This window comes from Macaca mulatta, chromosome 8, assembly GCF_049350105.2.
Source record: "Macaca mulatta isolate MMU2019108-1 chromosome 8, T2T-MMU8v2.0, whole genome shotgun sequence".
Lineage (NCBI taxonomy): Eukaryota > Metazoa > Chordata > Mammalia > Primates > Cercopithecidae > Macaca > Macaca mulatta.
The window spans coordinates 33,918,773-33,942,630 of NC_133413.1; positions in this window are offsets into that span (position 1 = coordinate 33,918,773).

Genomic DNA, 23,858 nt, shown 5'->3' on the forward strand with positions numbered 1-23,858 from the left:
CTTTAAGGGCCCAAGAGTCAAAGGACAGGCTAGAAAAAAATGTCAGAGAAGAAAGAGCTGAGAGATAAGGTCAAAGGAAAGGAGAAGAGGGGAGAATGGAAGGAGATCTGAGAAACCAGCAGTGTTTTTTAAAGGTGATCATTGAAGAAGGTGAGCAGAGGAAGAAAGAACTCAGTGAGCGATTGAAATCATGAGTTATTTTCTTCTGGTTCATCTCTTAAAGGAAATACCTTCTAAGAGAGATCTTTGCTCTTTTGTGTGCTGGTGAATGTAAGGTGAGAATCTCCCCTTTCTTTTTCTCACGATGACCCTGAACCAGGCCATGCTTTTCTTTTAAACATCCCTTCTTTCCGAAGCTCTGTTACAATAGAATCAAATAGGGTCTCCTTGGTTTATGTCACTTATCTAAGGTTGAATGATGTACCTGACAGATCCTTTTGAACTGCCCCATCTGGGGACTGAACCAAAGACTGGATCCCCAATCATGGTACTCAATTACCTTTCCCTTTCCACACAGTCCCCACATTCACTACCCAAAAGTATAAAATCCATCTCATAAGATGCAGATGAAGTAGAATGATGCGGTTTCCCAAACTTGCCTGATTATACGAAAGCCCAGAAGCATTGCTGTCCAAAGATTCAGATTCTTACCTCAAGGAGATTCTTATCATTAGAAAGTGAAACGTACAGAAATGAAGACACTTTCAAGTAAAGCTACATTTCCTACCAAGGAACTGGGTGGTTCTGAATACGACACCATCTTTCTCCTAACAACAGAAGGTGACAGTTTGACAAATAGGCTTAGGATTCATGTTCTTCTGTAAGCTATCATTTTGCTGAGCTATCATTTATTTTCTTTCTTTTTCTTTTTGAGACAGAGTCTCACTCTGTCACCCAGGCTGGAGTGCCGCAGTGTGCTCTTGGCTCACTGCAACCTCTGCCTCCCGGTTCTCATTCCTCAGCTTCCCAAGTAGCTGGGATTACAGGGGCCCACCAGCATTTCTGGCGAATTTTTGTGTTTTTAGTAGAGATGGGGTTTCACCATGTTGCCCAGGCTGGTCTCAAACTCCTGACCTCAAGTGATGAGCCCACCTTGGCATCCCAAAGTGCTAGGATTACAGGCATGAGTCACTGCGCCTGGACGTGCTGCAAGCTATCTTTTTGCCACTCATGATGATGATTGTATGGATGACGCTCTGGTCTGTGTTATCAGTATTCAAGTGGCACCTCCCCTCTGTCACATCTTCATTTTGCTTGTCTAGCAGACTTGCTAGTCCCTTCTGTCTTGTTCCATGTGAGGCTTGGACATATGAATTGCAATCACATTGTGAGACAGTTGTCCAATATTTCTCAAGACTCCATGCCTTTATAGACTATTTTGCATTCATCTTTGAGTCCTCAGTATTTTGCTGCCTGATACCTAGTAAACAGGGTTTGTCAAGTGAATACCCAATGCAGACTTTTAGGAAAATCCACATGGGGAATGAGAAAATTGAGCTAATCTCAGGAAAAGAACAGGAAATGGAGGTAAAAGATTTGCCTAAGTTTACCCTTCTATCCAGGCATGTCTCCAGACACCAGTTTCCGCTTCCTTATCTGCCTGGAATTGGTGTAGAATTGATCTTCGAGGTCAGTTCGAGGTTTCTTACTCTATTTATGAGCCTCTGATACTTTGAATGTTATTTTGTGCTCAGATTGCCAGAAATCATGAAGAAATGAAAGGGGAAAAAATGGTGGCAATAATGATGACTAACTAACAATGTTTTATTGTGTGACATGACGTTAAACAGTAATAATTTATTGTTGTATCAAATGCTGCAGCATTAAACTGCTGCCTCCAGTGTTAAAAGCAATGCACACGGGACAGATCTTGCGAGAAACTCTATGTAACAGCAAAGGATTACTGAAATATTCAGATACAGAATTTACAATATTGCATTAGGGCTTCCTTTGAATTCATTAATATTTCCTCTGAGATGACTCCTGCCAAGTGGTTTTGCTTCATTCCCGATTTAATTGCTAGGAAAATCAGAATTATTCCAGAAATTGAGGCTATGAAGGTTTCATTATAGGAAAATCTTGTGTCTGAAGCTGGGACGTTGGACCAAGGGAAATGAGTTGGATGCTGTTGTGAATGGGCAGAAGTCAGCACCAGCAACTTCCATTCATTTAGAAGTAAGAGTTGATAAGGGAATTGACTGTTGAAGTCAAGTCTCCATATATTTTCTTATTTCCTCCTTTGCATCCATCTTCCAAAGCAAATTTTTAAGAGAAAACGAGTGTTGCATTCTTGATAGTGAATTGCTCTGCTTCTTCAGCAGGAGGTGCAGGAGAAATCCTATTTGCATCCTTTTCACTACTCTTAACAAGCCCCTAAAGGCTGAGTTAATGTTTGTTTGTGGCCTGGAGTGGCCAAAAGGGAATAGCAGGAATTATTTTCTTCGTAGAAGTGGTGGAGAATATGAGTCCCTCCCTCTATAAACTGGAGAAGATTTACCTGCACAATTCTCCTCTCTGCTTTTCAGTACTGTTTGGGGGATAAAAGGGACCCATGGACTTTGACCTCAGATACACCAGGCTGGTTTCAAATTTTCCTCTTTCTGAAATCCACAATAAGGCACTTAAACTCTCTGAGCCACAGTATTCTGTTCTGTACAATTGGAATAACAATGCCTTGTACTGGAATAGCTTCATAATTTGCAGGCCCAGTACTAAATGAAAATTGGGACCCTTTTGTTCAAAGAACATGAACTTTAAGACAGTAATGGCAGAGCATCAAATAGGTGTGGGGCCCTTCTGAGCCTGGGGACTGTACCACTGGGCAGGCCACACACCCATGAAGCTGACCCCACTGTGCAGGTGGATTGGCTGTTGGATCTCAGATATCTTTCCCTTTATATCTCTGTATCTTAGAGAGTGGATCCCTGAGATGGCATTTGCACTGGCTGCTAGCTAGATTTAGCCAATGGAAGGCAGTGGTAGGAGACTGAGGGTGAGAGGGACAGGGAAGCCAAGTTATTTCCCTCTTTTCTCCTTTCCCCTGTCTCTCTCTATTTCCCTTTGAAACGTATCTCCAATAGTAACTGCTCTCCTCTTTCGGTTCCAGCATACCTAGGACAGCCCGCCTTCTGGGGTCACACCTTTCCTGATCCCACTCACTGCTAGTCAGTTCCCTGCAGGCAGTCCAGCTCCTCATGCTCTAAAACCACCATTTTCCTTGGTTCCTCCAGCCTGACAGGTGCTAGTTGCTTCCTGATATAGCTGATATCTTGACTACCTCCCTGTTCCCTATGGGGCATTTCAGCTCTTCCAAGCCTCTTTAACTAGTACCCCTTATTAACTATTCTCTATTCTGCATAGAATCTGATACAAGTGTCTACCCTGAAAGGTTATTACAAGGAGCAAATTTGTCTAAGGCAGTGGTTTTAACTGCACATTGCAATTCATTTGTGAGTAATAAAATCAAATTTGATGGGTCAAGACCAGTAGTTTAGAACACAGAATAACTTAGAGCAGAATAAGAAAACATGGTAGTGCATTGCATGTATTAAGGCTACATATGATTTCACAAAGCTTTTAGTTGTCTCTGTGTGTATGTGTGATGTGTACCAGTTCATGCTGTAAAAATGTATTACTTTCTAGCAGGTGGGAGAAAGAAAGGCCAGTGGGATTTCTGGTACATAATTAGCACTCAGTAAATTGTAGAAACTCTTGTTGCCATCCAAGACCATGTCATTTAAACAAAAGGCAGTCAGACAGCCCAAAGAGTACCATTCCAACTCACGTTAGCTCATTAGAATAGTATCATGTAGTTTAGCCAACTTGTACTAAAATGGCCAAAGCATATACTTACATTTGTTTGTTTACACCTAGACAGGCCCAGCTTGAGTCACCAACCTTGGCTGAAAGAGAAGCCAGCCAGGTTCAAAGTAAAGAAACAGTTTTAAAATAACATTTTATTTTTCTGTGAGTCATAGCAAATCTGTCCCTGCGACATCTTTCTCCTGCAGCTAAATGCTTTAAAATGGTCAGGTCTCACCCAGGAAAGTGGGGCTGGGAGGAAGTGATGAGATAAAGCAGCTTCCCAATCTATGCATTAGTAAGAGTGCAACCTCTGGCATTCCTCTTTTTTCAAAAGTACCAGAAAGCTCTGCAGAGATAACTGTGTCTCCAGATGGCCATGAGATTGGTAAATGGCAAATGTTCATCAGCCTTTCAGCACCTGCTGATGGAAGAACTAAAAAAAAAAAAAAAATCACAAGTGACTTTATGAGCCCGTAGCCACCCCAGCTGTAATGGGTGCTAGTAGCTCTGTGTTGCTGGCCTCACATGGGAAAAGGAAGAGCAGAATAATTTTTAGTCCCTTGGCTACTTCTTATCTATTTCATCAGGTAAGGAAACTCAACTTGAATCCATTCAACTCTGAAGAATGATAGAGCTGAGGAACAACAAAGAGCTAGAGGTCATATGGATTTCTCTGCTCAGAGAGCCCAGAACTCTCCCTGGAGCTGAAGGTAGCCCTTGCAAGCTGTCTCATGACGGTTTGATAGCACAGTGGGCTCACTCATACTGGTGCTGGTTTTGAGCATCTATAGTGACAAGACATATGTCTATTTCTACTACTGCAGAGGACAGAGTTTAACCAAAGCCAGGTGACAGAGAAAAAGAACAGAAATTGATAACACATAGTACCCTTATACAGCAGGCTCTTGAATAATGCAGGCATGAGGGGTGGCAACCACCCGTACAGTCAAAAATCTGTAAATAACTTTTTTTTTTTTTTTTTTTTTTAGACGGAGTCTTGCTCTGTCGTCCAGGCTTGAGTGCAGTGGCACGATCTTGGCTCACTGCAACCTTTGCCTCCCAGGTTAAAGAGATTCTCCTGCCTCAGCCTCTCAAGTAGCTGGAATGATAGGCGTGTGCCACTATGCCTGGCTAATTTTTGTATTTTTAGTAGAGATGGAGTTTCATCACATTGGCCAGGCTGATCTCAAACTCCTGACTTCCCCTTGGCCTCCCCAGCTGTGTAGATAACTTTCGACGCCCCAAAGCCTTAACTACTAATAGCCTGTCATTGACCAGAAATCTTACTGATAACAGTCTTTTAACGCATATGTTGTGTATATATATATTATACTATATTATTACAATAAAGTAAGTTGGAAAATAAAATGTTATTAAGAAAATCACAAAAAAGGGAAATATATTTACTATTCATTAAGAAGTGGAAATGGATCATCATAAAGTCTTCCTTGTTGTCATTATCTTCAGGTTGAGTAGCTGAGGAGGAGGAGGAAGGGAATGGAGTAGTCTTGCTATCTCAAGGATGGCAAAGGTGGAAGAAAATCTGCATATAAGTGGACCCATGCAGTTCAAACCCATGTTGTTCAAGGGTACTTTACGTTGTCCCAGATGCTATATTGAGTACTTTATACATATAAATTTACTTAATCCTCACAACATCCCTACGAGGTGGATACTATTATTGTTCTCATTTCCAGCTGAGGAAACAGATAGAGAAGGCAAATAATTTGCTTGAATCTGCACAGTTTATTAATCATAGAGCCCAAATTCAAACAAAATAGTGTGGCTGCCAACTCAATGCTCTTAACCTCTACCCAGACTGGGAGCCAGAGGGCTTGCATTCTAATTTGATCATTAACCAATCTGACTGGTAGGGCAAATCAACCCTACTGCAATCTTCTCTTTTCATCTGTAATATAAAGTTATTGCTTGAGATATTTTCAAGTTTTAGTGCCACCTCCCATTTAGAGCTTTAGTGTTCAGAAGGATGATATTAATGTATTCTGTTGTCCTAAATATTTCAGACACATCAGTTTCTACTTTTCCAAACAACTCCAATGGGGATATTTTTTAATTCCTCCACTTCCTAATTAAGGCTGAAAGGGCCCCATGTTTAGCTGCTGAGTCTCTGTCTCCCACCTTTTTTTCCTCCTGTACCACCTAAAACTGCCTTTTGTCTTTCAGCACTTGGGGAGAAACTCTGGGAAGCTTCCTAAATCCCTAAATTGTCACACCCATCTGTAAAGCAGTGCTGAATTAAAAAGTGGGATTGGTCTAAGCAGAGCAGACACTTAAGGAAGGAGAGGGGCTACAGCACTAAACGATGTTTCCAATTAAGAGAAGTGTAAGGTCAGAGAGAAACTCCCTCCTGGATGGAGCTCTTCACCACCTGATGAGCTGATTAAATATCATGCTGCAAAAAGTAAATGTTTACTCCAAGCCAGGTGCTTGGACGCTAAAGAACTCTATTAGGCAAGAGTAAGTGGTTTAATTGGCTCACCTTCATTCAACTGTTAGTATGTTCCTCATAAGTGCCTGTCAGAGGGAATCTTTTGTGTTTCCCTTCTAACAGCTGGCCCATAAAAACATAAACCTATCTTACAATGTTAAGTAAGGATCTTTTAATTCCTGTTTTCTTCCCTCCAATTTGTATTAATATGATAAGAGAGAAAGTTAAAGCATGCTTCTATAGCTGGCTACTTCATCAAAATTAATGGAACCATATTTTGTAATTCATTCTATAATTTAAGGTTTCGTCATTTTATCTCTTAAAGATGAATTCCAGGCCAGGTGCAGTGGTTTGTGCCTGTAATCTCAACCCTTTGAGATGCCGAGGTAGGATGATTGTTAGAGCCCAGGAGTTTGAAACCAACCAATATAGAAACCCTGTCTCTACAAAAAAAAAAAAAAAAAAAAAAAAAAAAATTAGCCAGGTGTAGTGGTATATACCTGTAGTCCTAGCTACTCAGGAGGCTGAAGTGGGAGGATTACTTAAGCCCAGGAGGTCCAGGCTGCAATGAGCCGTGATGATGCCATTGTACTCCAGCCTAGGAAACAGAGCAAGACACTGTCTCAAAAGACACACAAACAACAACAACGAAAAATTGAAATCCTAGCTAAACACTGTGGACTCAAAATAACCCGTGAAATCATCCAACTGTAGTATTTATCTACGAGAATGTTTCAAAGGGAGATACGTAGTCATATGACTATTTCACACTGATATTTGTTATTAATAAAAGACTGTGGTCAGCATGACGTGTTAGCCACAGTTGAATCCATGCTTCTTTACATATTGTGGTTTGGTTGTTGTCAAATTTACTTTCCATGCATTATTTCCAAACATATGCTTATTATTTCATCAGCTTAGAGTGGTTTGGATACAAAAGTATATCAAGGTCTCAGAAATGCCCTCCATCAACATCAGGGTAGCCATGAATTGAACCCACCCCACTGGTTTCCTTTGTCTTTCTCCATTTCTGATTCTCTTTCTCTATGGTTACCTAGGATAAATAAATTACTTGACTTTGAAATTCATGATTAACTCAGAAAGTTATAGCTACTGATTCACAATATTTGTTTTAAAAACAGTATGAAGAATGTAGAAGCATGGTTTATAATTATAATAACATAAATTAGTATTATTTTATGTACTCAAATGCCACACACAAAAGTATAAGGCGTTCCTATGGAATAATCTTAACCTGGTTCTTTGACAATTTTTATAATTCATTCTCTAGTGAAATATTTCCCCAAAGTGTATCCACAGATTACTCTCTCACCAATATGCTTCTGGAAAAAAAGTGCCATGGTCTAATAAGTTTAGGAAACCTTGCACATTCTTTTTCCTTGGAAACAATCATTAGTATTAACAGATTTAACACCAAGAAATCCTGTAGTAGAGAAATTCATTTACTTTTAATTCAGTATTTCTCAAAATCATTTTACCCTATTACTCAAATCCCTGCTTTTATTCTGGGAATTGTTACCTCTTCTTTTCTTTGCATACACTTGAGAAATTGACTCTAGAAATACTAACCTTATGAAATATTGATAGTAATTGCTATGGTTTGTTAGACTCCTGCAAATCTCTTGCTGAACTTTGATCCCTAGCATTGGAGGTAGGCTTAATGGGAGGTGTTTGCATCATGGGGGCAGATCCTTCATGAATAGACTAATGCCCTCCCTGCTGTGGGTAAGAACTGAGTGACTTGTTGCTCTACTAGTTTCTGTGAGAGTTGTCCCCCAACTCCCCTCAGAGCTGGTTGTTAAAAAGAGCCTGGTTCCTCTTCCCCTTCTCTCTCTCTCGCTTCCTCTCTCTCCATGTGATCTCTGCACACATCAGCTCCCCTTCACCTTCTACCATGAGTGCAAACAGCCTGAGGCCTTCACAAATGCAGATGCCAGATCATTGCTTCTTCTACATTCTGTAGAACCATGAACCAAATAAACCTCTTTTCTTTATAAGTAACCGAGCCTCAGGTATTCTTTTATAGCAACACAAATGCATTAAGACAGTACTGATCATTTCTTGGGCATTTCCTATGTGCCAGGAACTGTTATAGGTACTTTAGAGGTTGTAATAGCTAGGTATTTATTTGGGTGCTTTAACAGAGACTAAAATGACTGCTTTAAACAAGATTGATTATTTCTCTCTCACATGAAAGTCTAAAATGGTGAGCAGTGTAGCAACTTAGGGCAGCAATCTTTGACTGGGTCATCCAGGCATCAGGGCATCAGGCATCTGTGGTGTTGTTTCACCATCCTTCAAAGCGTTTCTTTCTCCATAGGTTGAAACCAGCTCCTTGTACCTCATCTGGTCCCATCCCTAAGAAAAGAAACCAAAGAGGCATCCCTGAGAAAAGAGGCCAAAGAGACATCCCTGATAAAAGAGAAAATAAAGGGCAAACAGCTTCTTGTTAAGAATCTGGTCTGGATTATGCTCATAGTTCATTGTCCAACTGAGTACATTGCTCTATTTACTGACATGGCCATACCCAGCTTACAAGGAAGTCCAAGAAATAGTCTCTTACTGGGGAACATTTGTTCTCCTGAAACACAGAAAGTTCTATTATTTAATAGGTAGAAGGAAAGAATAAATATTACAAGGCAATTAGCTTTCTCTGCTCTGCTTTTACCTCGTGAAATCCTACCTACCACCCATGAAATAGGTACTTCTGTCTTCATTTTAATAATGAGAAAAGTAACATACAGAGAGGATAAAACTAAAGTCATGTAGTAACTAGTGGCTTTTGGTTTTAATACCATGCTACCTAATTCCATAGCCTGGGTTCTTAACTAAAACACACAGTTGCAATGCCTTTCCAGAAAATTTCTAGTAGTTTCCACCATTCCTGGACCTATTCTTTTCTAACTTTAAAGGCAATCCATCTTCTAAGTCAGTGTGGCAGAGACTCTAGTTTCTTCACCCAAACCAAGTCTTTTTTGGGCTCATGTTTAAACTATATTTCTTATCTTCTCTTAGGTGTTACCATACGACTAAGGTCTAGTAAAGGCAATGTGAAAAGATCTGTTGTATACCACCTCCAGGCTTGGCCTGTAAAAACTTCCCATGGACATGAGCTCCTCCATGCCCTTTCCCCTCCAGCTAGATGAATTGGAAATGACACCCAGGACAACTGGAAGGCCATATGTCAAAGATGGACAAGGCTTGCTCACCCTGAATTCTAGAATAATTATGTGAAGGAAAACTATCCTAACAATCTGTTCTCCCACCCAGCAAAAAAAAAATGTGACCACAAAAAATAAACTTCTGCTGTAATTGATCCATTTGAAAGTTTTTGATCTATTAGTTCTAGCAATTAGCTTCCTCTGAAAAATACAATCGATTAGAATGATGTCATGGATGACAAGTTGGCAACCTGGGTTAAAGTCCTATACTTGTTACTTTCTAGTGATAAGACCTTGGACAATTTACTAAATCTCTCCAAGTCTCAGTTTTCTCAGCTTTAAAATAATCTTCAACCATAGAGTTGTTCTAAGAAGTAAATTAGTTTCTCTAAAAATTCTATTCCTTGTTACTTATTCCATTCTAGCAATCAACGTGTGCTTATTCTAGTTGTCCCACTGTTTAAAATATACATGCCTAGTATTATGAAAACATTTCAAAAGAAATGTGTCTTAGATTTCTACATTTATATTAGAAATTTTTCAAATGTATACTTCATACCATTTAAAAAAGTAATACTAGTAAAATGAAAGAATATCAGTTTTGGAATCATCCGACATTCCTGGATAAAAATACCTGTTAGACCACTTACTAGTGATATCGTCTATCTGAGGCTCAAATTCAGCATCAGTAATTTTGGAAGAATGGTAGTCCTACTTTCAGAATTGTTAGGATTAAATAAAATGCTAAAAGTCTGTGAAATCTCCTTGCACACTGATGATTTCCCTTCTCTCCCCAAATAGATTTCCATATGGAGCACTTTTAGTCATTTTTGCTGGACTGCAATCACCTTTCTTTCTTCAAATGTTAAAACTGAACAGTAGTAGCTAGCAATTTGGAATCTCTAGAAAGCAGTTTTTTTGGTTTTTTTTTTTCTGATTATAGTGCTGAAGCTCAGCTTATTCTCCCAAGGAGCCTGTGGATTTGGGGTGCGTCATAAGGGAAGAAGTTGACTTCCTGCTGTATTACCGGAGACCAGGGACAAATGTTGGTTGTCACCTGCCTAACCAGGCAAGTCAGAGTCACAGATTGTCCATCTCACAACAAAACAAGGCTAATTTTGTTGAGGGATAGAAATGTTGTAGGCAATCTCATTGTCTCTAGCACAGTGTCCCTTTTTGAATGTTCCTTCTCAAGTAGGGCATCGTATAAACTCTGCAAGAGGGGAGTTCCATTTGGAAGACATGTAGGCAAACAACATTCAGGCTCCACACCCACTTAGCCTGCTGAGATCTGACTTATTACACAACTGCAGATGCTAGTCAGTTAGCTTCTCATACCCATTCATATCATAGAAGGGATGCAGTGGTTATAAACTGCACTGATGATGCACACCTTGGCTTAACCCATTGTTGCATAAAAATAGGCAAAGCATGTTAGTCATTGCATAGTCTTTTCAGTAGAAAGGAAAAATGATTGAGAAACAGCAAGGAAAATTATGTTCACGGTTAGGGTTTTTGTTTTGTTTTGTTTTGTTTCCACTCAGTTCAGTGTGTATATAAAGTTAATGCATTTTTAACTTAACGGCAACCAACAACAGCTTCACTATGAGTGCATAAAAAACATTGGGGCTTAAGTGTTGATTTGTTGCCAGGCATTTCCTTGGGAATCCATGTAGGCTGATCATTTACCTGGGAAATCGTGTGTGTGTGTGTGTGTGTGTGTGTGTGTGTGTGTGTTAACTTTACCTTTGTAAGGCACATCAGAAAACCTCAATTTCCTGGTGTGTTCCCGTTAATTTTCTGCTTTATTGAATGTCACTCTGAATTCCCTATTTCATTTAACTTTTGTGTTGAAAAATCATTCAAAAGACTACTGAGCCATTTTCTTCTTTATTAAGAAAAACATTGGGTTAAACCTAATTCTCGATAGCTGAAAATTCTGGAGCATTGTTTCGTTTGTTTGTTTTATATTTTTGAAACAAACTATTTTGAAACCGTAATAAGAACTATGGATAATCTTCTCAGAAATGAAAGAGAGAAGGAGAATTCTGCATAAATTTATATATCCCTGCAGCCCACATTTGAGGCCCTGGCAATAGACCCCAACGTTAAGAATTCCTGGCATAGAGTGTTTTGACATTATCATTCTAAACATTTGATTTTGTCAAAATAAAAATATAGACAGAGAAAAGGGGACTTAGCAAAAAATCTTCATTTACATTCAAAACAATTCAAAGTGCATTAAAATCATGAAAAACGTTGTTCCTCTATAGGCCAGGGAAGTTTCTTGCTAATTATTTCCTTTGTTAGAGTATATCTTATTGGTTTGTCTTTTTCTTTTAAAAACAGAATATCCAATAGGTAAGATTAACCAAAGATTTGGGGAAGTTGATTCTAAGTAGGTGAGCTGTGTTTTAAGAGCTCTTCTTAGTACTCTTAAACTCAGCATGTGGAAATAAATTCCAAAAGTTTTTCTTAATTTCACAAAAACAAATATAAATAGTTACGGGGGAAAAAAACAACAGGCCAAATACCAGAGGCCAACTCAAAGCATATTGTCTGCTCTCTTGCTCTAAGCTACTGGTTCTCAGTAGGGGTGGGACAGCTCCCAAACGGGGGTCTTTGGGAATTTGTCGTGGGTTTTTGGTAGTCACAATATTAAGAGGTACTGTAATAGCTATTTAGATGGCAGAGTTAGGATCTCCTGTTTCTTTTTCTTTTTGGTATCCCTCATGACTATGTAGTCTCCCCCAAAATATTCAAATGGGTGAAAATCCTATTCATAATGATTGAACTCAATTATAACTCCATTTACGGATAAATACACACAAAATTTTCATGGTTTTAATACACTAAATTTTCCAAGGGTGTGTGAAATTGCTGTATATATTGAAAGAAGATTGTTGTTTTATTTGGTTAAGAACTTTTTTAAGAGTTATTTTCCACTTTAGAAAATCATGCTAGAGACCACAATGCTATTTATGGTATTGAAGTCCCCATGAGAATGCACCTAGATCAATGTACATTTGTAATGAGCAAATTCACAGTGATTCTATACGTGGGCATAAGCTTTTCTCTACTTCACCATGTGTTCTTGATAGGGGTTGGCTGTGTCCCCACCCAAATCTCATCTTGAACTGTAGCTCCCATAATTCCCATTTGTCATGGGAGGGGCCCAATGGGAAGTAATTGAATAATGGGGGCAGGTCTTTCCCCTGCTGATCTTGTGATAGTAAGTCTCATGAGATCTGGTGATTTTATAAAGGGGAGTTCCCCCACACAAGTTCTGTCTTGCCTGCCACCATGTAAGACGTGACTTTACTCCTCATTTGCCTTCCACCATGATTTTGAGGACTCCCCAGCCGTGTAGAACTGTGAGTCCATTAAACCTCTTTCCTTTATAAATTGCCCAGTCTTGGGTATGTCTTCATTAGCAGTGTGAGAACATACTATTACAATTATCCCAAATCTTAACATATTTCAATATTATTATATACTTATATATAATAATATAAAAATATTCATTATACATTTATATATCATCATAATATGATATATAAATATGTACTTTTAAATTCTATCTTATAATTTATTCTAGAAATTATATTTTTTAAATTAATTCATAATTTATTAAGTCAATGTTTCTTTGGGAAAAGTGCCCTCTGGCAAAATTTTATTCTTTTTGGTCTCTTTGCTACTTTGCTACTAGCTAAAGAAAATGCATTCATACTAATTCTGAATTCTTACAGTTATTCAGAGCCATGCTGTTAAAGAGACAAGTGAATTACTACCTTCTCAGAGTTGAACTCAAGTGGGAAGTTTGACTATTGACTGGTAAAATAGAGTAGTGGAAATTTATTTCTTTTGTTCTCAATGCAATAACCTCTGAAACATCCTGAAACTAAAAAAAATGAAATTATTTATGTAGAGAAGTTGGATCACTTAAATTCGTTTTCTCTCTTTTCCCTTTGTTTCAGAAACTTTCCATAATAAAATCTTGGATATAACGAAAGTTTGCATAAATGACATGTGGCAACCTAATTTAGTGGAAGCCAGGGAACCTGGTAATACTTTAACTTCAAAGTTCTTCCATTTTATTCCTTCGTTACTTTTCCTCCTTTCAAAGCATTCTTTAGCCATGCACCAAGTTTGAACAATGACGAATCGAATCCCCAGAGCCAAAAACAATGTTCTAATATTTCCATGCAATTAATTGCTACTTCCTGGTAAGCATCCAGTATACTTGGTGCTCTCACAGAAGATTCTCCCAACCCTGACACTCTGTTGAAGTCTGAGGACTTCACTGAGGACAAAGAGGGATCACATCTTCCCAAGAAATGGTGAACTCAACATGCAAACTGAATAGAATCCCCTAATCAATAAATCACAAAATATTTATGGAGCCCCAAAATCATATTGTGACAAGATTTTTTTTAAATATAGAAACTAAGTTATGATACAATCATATGTCAGGAAGGTATATTGGAGTAGTACTTGTCCAGGACTCCACTGACAACCAATTGTGTTCCCTACATCATTTTGATGTACCAGGCCATTCACTGTATCTATAATGTGAATTTGTACCCCTATTTCCAATGTCCCCCATCCTATTAACTTTTCCTTTCCGGTAAACTTCTCCAAACCCTCCCTCAGTGTTCCAAAGGCAACAAAAGTTATCACAACAAAAGTAGTTAGTATTTCTTGAGTGTTCACTATGTGCTGGACAAGCAAAGTGCTTTACCTGCATTGCCTCAATTAATTCTCTTAATAACCTATGATATCAGCTCTATTATTAACCTCATTATACACATGAAAAAATAGACACTACTAGGGGTTGAATGTGCCTCCTCCAAAATTATGTTGAAACTAAGTCCCCATTTGGCAGTATTAAGAGTTGGGGCCTTTTTGGGTGACCAACCTTCATGACTGGATTAGGGGCCCATGAAAGGGCTGGAGAAAACTAACTTAGGCCCTTTTTGCCTTTCCACCTTCCAACATGTGAGGACATAGCATTTTCACCTTCTACCATGTGAGAACACAGCAAGAAGGTCCTCATCAGACACCAAACCTGCTGGTACCCTGATCTTCAACTTCTTAGCCTCAGAACTGTGAGAAATAAATGTATATTATTTGTAATTACCCCGTCTATGGTATTGTGTTATAGCAACATGAAGCCAGACAGAAAAGTTTAGTTTTCATCACTTGGCAGAGGTCACATAACAGGTTGATTTGATTCTCAAGCCCTCTTTACTATTATGCTTACTTGGCTTTTATCTCTGTAGACTTGAATTGCTGAGTTATCTTTCCCTGAGTCATTGCTGCTTCAAATCTCAGTCTTTAGGAATCACTTCTTTAATCTACTGATTAATTATGCATAGATCATAAAAGTTTATTTAATCCAACTGCTGTCTAGAGTTGGTATCACTGTCCTACTCAAAAATCTGCAACAATTTACCATGACAAATCAAGTGCAAACTCCTTAGTCTGACATTAAACAGCCTGATAATCTGATCCAATACAGCTTCCCTGCTTCTACCTATCTTATTTACCTGTTTGTTGATTCTTATTTAATTGCTTCCTTGATGGAGGACTTTCCCACTCACTCCATCACTACCTCTTGTTTCTGCCTGCACACATATTATCATTTCCCCAAGTCTTTTGATGAGCAGGATCTCCTTTTTATAACAGTTGCTCTGTTTTCTCCTCGCCAACATACCTTCCTGACATGCGATTGTAGTATAATTAGTTTCTACATTTTTTTGAAAAATCTTGTCACAATATGATTTTGGGGCTCCATAAATATTTTGTGATTTATTGATTAAGGAATTCTATTCAGTATGAATGTTGAATTCACCATTTGTTGGGAAGATGTGATCCATCTTTTCTCTATGCTTCCGTCATGACCTGGATATACTTCTATTATAGCCCTTTCTAATTCTTCACATGCATGCCTTCACTGGACTGCAGACTCCAAGACAGGGGCCATGCAGTGTTCATCTTTGTGTCTTTCCAGTTACTCCACAACAGTTTATTGAGTGAATGAAGAAAATGCTGAGAAACAAACTCAAGAGGGTTTGTAGATTTAATACCATTGCTCTGGGTATTGCAAAAGATAATGGCTATTAACGAATTAGTACCCCCCTTCCCACCACCTCCCCCTGTTGAGATAGTATGATAGAATGTGTAACCACTTAATATACCTTAAGATGCTACTAGGCAACAACAATGTCTTGACTTTAGGGGATGGAAAACAAATAGTATGTAATGTCCAATAGATCGTGTTTGGGGCAGAGAGAGCAGATTTAAGAAACAAGGACACAATACAATGAAATTTGGCTGCAATACAAGGTTAATGTCTCCTCACCTCCCCAAGAGTACCAAGGGATCATTCATTGTCACAGCTGTTGGGGTTTAGAGGTTTCTTCTCATCCAAATGACGGTACTTTCCACAAAAAGCTCTTCCCCAGGGATGCCCTAATAAGCGAGTGTGTGCTGTATAGGTGAGACTTGCCCTGGCTGTCTCTATCCAAGTGATGACATAAGCTCATCTAAAGCCCTTCATTAATGCAAACAATGACCCAGTCCATGGTGGCACTGATTCTTGAAGCTGAAGAATTGGAGAAGGAGCCTAATTTTCCGTCACATACTGATTGTTGTTTTCAGTAAGATGTTTAGCTTTTCAATTTTCTCTCTGCCAAATACAAATTAGTGTATTTCCAACATCCTAGAGTCTTAGCTGTGCATTGCCAGCTTCCACTGCTTCTCCTTAATTAACAAACAGCTGTAGAAGAGCTTCTCAACTGATGTGGGGGGAAGAGCTCTAAGGAAGAGATGGACTATGTCCCATATCTTCAAATCCTCCACCAGCCATCTCCTGTTAGATCACCAAGACATGCCCAGTGGGGACACTTCAGTTCGATGAGACGTTTATGACTAATTGGGTTCAGTCTCCAATCTGTATGAATGTAGTTGGGTTCAGTCTCCAATCTGTATGTATGTAGTTTCCTATCCCAGAGAGCAGAACAAGACCATATAAGCTCTATTTATGTTTCCTTTAACTCTTTAGCTGAAAGCCTGGAATGTAGGACAAGTGGCTAACCTGTGTTTTAGAACTTTCTTCCTAGGTTAACATTTTGAACTTGGCCTTCTGGATTTTACCTCTTAAACTGCACCAAAAACCATGGAAACAAAGGGCTTACAGCAGTGTTAGCCTAATCTGAGCCCTCTATACCTTCCTATACTGTAGCCACAGCAGTAAAGCTACATGATCTTCCAAAAGACCTTCCAAGAGAAGATTGATTACAGACCTTGCTTATCACACCATGAACCTGGGGAAGAAAGAAAATACTCACAAATAGTTTAGCCCCTTTCATAAATTGTTGGTCCTTCGTCCATTTTTGAACTCCACTCTTTCGGGTGGAATGTATGTGTATATGCGTGTGTGTGTGTGTGTGTGTGTGTGTGTGTGTGTGTGTGTGTGTGTTTACAAATTCAAAAAAAATGAGGAGATCTTGGTCTTCCCTAGAGGGAAGACTGCATTATAAATACAGTCTTTCTTAGCAGAGGATGAAGGCTCCTGTAGCTCCTAATCTTCCCATTTGTGCACAAATACATGAACTCTGATTAGGTTGAAAGCAGGAAGACACTCTTTTCTTGCTTAGTGGCTACATCTAGAGCTAACAACACTATCAGTGGGATGGTGATTCATGCTTTAATACATACCCTCTCCATTCCAGCTACTCAGGAAGCTGCGGTAAAAGGATCACTTGAGCCCAGAGTTTAAGGCTGTAGTGTGCCATGATAACACAGGTAAATAGCCACTGTACTCTAGCCTGAGCAACATAGTTTTAGACCCTATTTCTTAAAAACAAAACAAAAACATCCCCCTCCTCTTCTCCTCCTCCAGCAATTCTGGATGGTTCATCTAATAAAGTACATATACTTTATACTAATATAGTCAAATGTCATGACACTATAAGATTATTATTATTCTCCAATCCCTGCCCTGCAACTTATTTGGCTGAACATTTTTGGCTGCAATATTTTTGACTGAAGAAAATGAGGTTTCTTCCTCCTTGAGCCTGGGAACTAACATGAGGTGTTTTCTTCCACTTGGTGGAGCTGTACACATGTGTGCTTGTGGAGAAAAAGAAGAGTCCCAGCAGGCCCTCTACTCCAGCTGTTCGAGATTGAGCTTTCCAGTGCATTATCCTGCCTTAATGCAGTGATGCCTTCCCCCTGATGGCAGTAAAATTTTAATTAGTGGGCAATGTGCATTCCTACATAATGGAGTGCACACGTGGCAGGAAGTTAACAGGACACATTTGCAGTTCCAGTTTCATTGTCAACCAGCTGTGTGATTCCTGGCAATTTGCTTTATTTTGTTGTGTCACAGTTCTTGACTAGGTAAACTGGGGAATCATCTCTGGTCTACTTTCCTCTTCAGTTTGGTGGAAGTTTCACATAAAATTACATGTGAAAGTCCTTGGGAATTGAAACAATGGTAAATCCATAGCAGAATGCTTGTTGAATTCTATCAGCTTTCCCAAGGTGCAGGCTGCCCATGTTTAGTCTTTCTCACTTTCCAATCCATTTTCCACATTGCAGCCAGCATAGTTTTTCTCATTGCAAATCTGATCATATCAACGTCTTTTTTTAAAAAAATCCTAAATATCTTCTCCCTCCCACAGAATAAAAATCACAATTCCTTAAGAAGCTCTCAAAGCCTTCCCAATCTGTGCCTTTCATCTCTGACCACTGGTATCTTTCTTCTGTTAGGATAACAGTTCATTGAATGTTCAAGTCTTCTCTTTTGCTTTTCAGAGCTTGGCCATGTGGTTTTCTCTGTCTGAAACAAGCTTCCCCCATTCCTTTCTAGGCTAACTCCTACTCATCCTGCAAATTTCAGCATAAAGTCACTTACAGTGGGAATGCGTCCATGGCCCTCTATTAGCAGCCTCTGATTTATGCTCCCACAATAGTCGGTTCTGCCTCTGGATCATGTTTTATCCTATTGTTTTTCCTCCATAAGAGCACAGTCATCATCCATATAACTCAACGTTGTAACTCTGGCAGCTAGCACAATCTCAAGTTCACAAAAAGAGCTCAAGAAATATTTGTTGAATGACCAATTAGATGGCATACTCATTTCCTAGGGTTTCTATAACTAATGCTAGCCTGGTGCCTTAGAACAACAGAAATTTATCCTGTCGTACTTCTAGAGGCTGGGGGTCTGAAATCAAGGTTTTGACAGGGCTGTGCTTCCTCTCAGATTCTATACAGAATCTTCCCTTGCTTTGGTGACCATCAGTCCTTGGCATACCGTGGCTTGCAGCTACATCACTCTAATCTCTGCCTTCGTTGTCACATGGCATTCCCCCTGCATGTCTCTATTTGCACATGACATTTTCCTCTTATAAGGACACCAATCATATTGGATTAGAGCCCATCCTAATGGCCTCATCTTAACTTGATTACATCTGCAAAGACTCTATTTCCAAATAATGCTACATTCACAGATACTGGAGGTTAGGACTTTAACATATCTTTTGGGGGAGGACACAGTTCAATAACAGATTGCTAAACCAATTAACTAATTACTAATTAATATAAACTATGGGTGGAAAAAGCTTCCCCAGAATATGATAAAAAGCTGTGTCGATCTAATCAATGTGCTTGCTTAAATAAGCCATGTGTATAATACATATGCATGCATCTGTGTATATATACATATGTACACATGCATTAATTATACTGCGCAAAAACCTCAAAGGCTATTTATCCCAAATAGGAAATATCGTGTGGTTTGTCTAAAGCACTTTAAAGACATCTGCCTTTTTCAGATGTAAATTTCTTTGATGACAAGAAATTACGTCTTTGCTAGCTTTTAAAATACTAAATTATGATAATCCATCACCAAATAAACTCTGTGCTTCTATCATTTAAAAAAATGTAAGAACTCTGAGTTTAGTAGTAGTTTTTAGTTGCCATTGAAAGATGGCAATTTAACATCACCGTTTATTCAGATTTCCAAATTAAGGAGATCTCTGTGGTTAGACATTCCTTTCTTTATCAGTCTCCTTTTCTTCAGGCCTGCCATTTGTCCATTGGTATCTTTTCCTTCCAAATGATTCACATACACACTAGGTCTTTTCCCTAAGCCTCAGATTATGAAGCAAAACTACATGAAAAAAAGCAAATGATTGCTAAATTATGTCCTAATTTCTAGCATTCAGCAGTGCTAAAATCAAGCAGAGAATTTCACAAAATTCTCAGATAAAGTATATTTTTTACCAACTAACGTTGGGTAAAAGGGACTGAGATAGAGATTTATTTTTATTATTATTAACAACTTTGAAAGTGGTGCATTTGGGAAACTATTTACTAATGTTCATTGGAATTGGTGGTAATACTGAGGTCAGGATTTAATTCCAGGCATTACCCAAAAAGTCCATGTTTGCCTTGTTTCAAGCCTAGAGTTGCTAAAACAATGCCTTCAGGGAGCCAGGCATAAATTATCTTTCAGATTGGTGGGCGTAGGAATCTATACTGCAAGCTAACTATGCTGAAACAGACATCTTAGAGAATGTGAATGTCTATCTCAGACAAAGGAGATTACAGGTTATTAATCAAGGCACTTTTCAAATCTCATCCCTTTGGGTCTTCTTAGAGTTTCAGATTCATTTAGCCAAATACCAGCCTTATCCCTTCCCTAATTTTCCTAAATATTTGTGGCTGAATGTACTTCTAGCTTTAGGAGTGCAGAAGACTTTGAGGGAGAGAAGGCAGGGTTGAAAAAGGATGAGTTTCAGGTCATCGCATTGCTTCAAGGCAGTTTGCAGCTTGCATTCATATTTTTAAAGTCTAAATTAGAGCCCTTTAACACCAACTATCTTGGGCACACATGTGTTTGTAGAGGCATACCACCATATGGCAAAAGGCAGAGTTGCTAAAACCATAAATAACAGAGAGGAAGGTTAATTAGCAAATTAATTAACTGAATTCCATACAAGGTACTAACAATACCTTAATTTCTAGATACATTTGTTATCAAAAATGTCTACCTTAATAAAGCTGTGGGGACTTACTAAGTGTATTTACTGGGCATGGTTCCCAGTTATGAAATATTAATACCTTGAAAAATAAAACATGCTTACGAAAATGCAGTTATGCTCTCATTTTCAGAGGAATACGTAAGTGAGGAATAAATACAGAAATCCTTAAACAACTAGAAATTGGGACTAAAATGAAGTAGACCATAGTTTTGTTATTGCATGTTCTGTTCATACGAAAGCACCTATCATCCCACTTTACCATCTTTCAACTGCAGGGCAGAGAGTTATATTTTTCATCTTCATACTGAGTAGAGAATCCATGAAAATCTAATACCCAGTTACCAGTCAAGTATAATGAATATAAAGGAGCCTCAGAATAAAATTTTCAGTTCTACCAAATGTCTCTGCCTAAGTACATCAATATCCATGCTGGTGATTGTACAAACCTGTGGCTAATTATATTTTCACTTTTTCTAAGGGTAGGTACACTAATAGGTGATCCCACAGAAAAGGGCATGAAAGTAAATTAAAGGTGTGTGCCATGTATATTCATGCTTTTGTGGTTATCATTGCTATTGTCTTATTCCCATGGATATTGGAGGATCGTTGATAAGGCACTTAAATGTTGATAAGGCACCTAATGAGTATCCTGTGTGATCAGAATAGTATACAATGATAATCGTTTCCTTCTTTGTGCATTAGTATTGACATAGCCACTAATCAGGAACTGTAAACTCTCTACACTTGTATCTGCAGCCCTCTTATTAAAAAGACTTCTGGATTTTTTTTTCCCTAAGCTAGAAACAGACAGGCAAACAAAAACAATGATTAAAGGGCACAAAAATATATATTTAAAGGCAGAGTTTTTTTCCTATGTGTATAAGATTCAAATTAAATTCCTCTTTTTGGCTTTTTGGATGGTTTTGGTAATTGGGCTGAAGTCACTATGTTTTTGTCATAACAGGTCAAGAATTGCTTACTCATGTTTGAGAAACAATAATGATATGGCAAGAGAGAGGTAAGGGACTACAATGGGAGGCTTATTAGGAACTGTGCATGCCTCTTTCATGTGTGTTGTCTCCGAGCTAACCTTGTGAGGTATGAATTATGACTCCTTCCTGAAGGAGAAAAGCAAGTTTTAGATTAAGTGCCTGACATTCTGATGTCATAAAAAGACTGAAATAAGCAACATTTTAGCACAACATTTGAACAGCCCTTTTCCTAAGGATAAGCTCTTCGCTCTATACCATACTAATTTCCAAAAAGGTGTGAGATTGACATATGAAACTTGTACCTTTATATAAATGTGAATGCAGCAAGCCAGAGAACAGAACGTTCTGTAGCCCAGGCAAGAGGCAGAGGAAACACCCAGTGACAGATCTACTGTGGCCCTCGACTGAAGGGGTGCTGTAACTTTGAAATACTAATAAATATTTAGCTTGGCTTTTTGTTTCATATTTGCTAAGTCCTGTCTTGATTCTCTGGCTAAGGGGTGTAAAAAAGTGGCTGTTTGTGATAAATGGTTGTGTTTGTGTGTGAATGGATGGAAGAACACATGTGAGATAACACAGTGTTTACTGCTTGCTATTAGCCCAGTGGGCTGTCTTTATGGAATATAATGTTTAAATCTATGCACCAGTGCACTTTCAAATAGAGAATTGGCTTCCTATTTTCACTTAAAACTCTCTTTTTATTTTAATTAATGAAAAAGCAGCTTAATCATCCATCTTTACAGCTAAGGAAGTTTTACAGGCTTATAATACTGTCAGATTCTGGGCTATATAAATGAGAAATAGACACTTTTGGGGAAGAAATTGGCCTTCCTTCCTTCCTTCCTTCCTTCCTTCCTTCCTTCCTTCCTTCTTTCCTCTCTCCCTTCCTCCCTTCCTCCTTTCCTCCTTGTTCCTCCTTTTTCCTCCTTTTTCCTCCTTTCCTCCTTTCTTCCCTTCCTCCCTTCCCTTCCCTTCCCTTTGCCTCCCTCCCTTCCCTCCCTCCCTCCCTTCCCTCCCTCCCTCCCTCCCTCCCTCCCTCCCTCCCTCCCTCCCTCCCTCCTTCCTTCCTTCCTTCCTTCCTTCCTTCCTTCCTTCCTTCCTTCCTTCCTTCCTTCCTCTCCTTCTTTCCTTTCCACTCCTCCCCCCTTTCCCCCCACTCTCTCTTTCTTCCTATGAAGAGACTGTTCTACAAGCTAGGAAGTTTCATTGATGGTGTATGATTTCACAAGCTGGATTTTATTTCAGAACACCTGTCAAATTCAGAGCTGTCTGAAGCTTCTCCAACATCATTACCCCAGGGCTCCCAGTTCTGTGCATATGTTTTTATAATGGCAAGTAAAAGAATTCATATACACATTTGTGCGTTAGAATCAGTGGTGTGCTGGTGTAACAATCAGCTCTTAGAGGGTGAGGCAGGGTGGGTAGAGGATGTTTAGAAAAAGTGGATATGGAGAAGTCCCTGAATTCTAGTGTTAGCCAAATTCTGTGATGTAAATACTCCCATTACAGTCAATTTCAAGGTTATTTTTCCCCACTACATTTCATCAGGGCTGTACAAGATGTTACAAGGAAGAAAATGACAGGAACCCGTGTCGTTCAACTGATACTCACTCAGGAGCTGAGATAGCATTTCATTTATGCAATTCAAATAGCTATTGAGTTGGATACCTTAGTATTGTTTCTTCCAAGAAATATTTTCATTCTTTCATAAAGGGATAATAATAGACATGCATGACCTAATTTAGGAGATATCATTTTTTTATTTTATCACTCATTATTAATGCTTCATACAAAAACTAGATTTATGAAAAGACCCATAGATTTTACATCTATTATATCATCTCCTGTTGGTTTGTAAATGAAATGTTTGTTTTGCTAATATGTTTTTGTGATTAAGAAATGGAAGCAGCAGGCTATTAAAAGTTTTTCTCAAGGCAATAAAGTGTTAGACTAGAAATTTTCAAATTAAAACGTAGTCATTTCTTAGGCCTGTTCATAGATTATTCAAAAATGAGTTAAAGCACAGGTTGAAAATATTTTTATGGGCCACAGGATAATTTAAGTGATTGCTTTCCAGGCACTTTTCTTTTGGAAAACATATATTAGCTATTGTATTTAACTTTGTTAACTTTAAAACAAAAATCCAGATAAAAAAGTTTCACAATCTGCCAAGGAGTGGTGCCCAGTTAATAGGTGGTTGGTTCTGCATCTTACATTTTGTTACTTATAAGTTCTATGAAGAAAAGAGTCCCTCTTCTTCCCTGTTCGCTGTCAAAATTTCATTCTCTACATCATGAAGACTACATATAGAAGACACTAAAAATTTTTTTAAATATATGACTGGAGCAATTAATTTAAGTAAGACAACAAAGTCAAG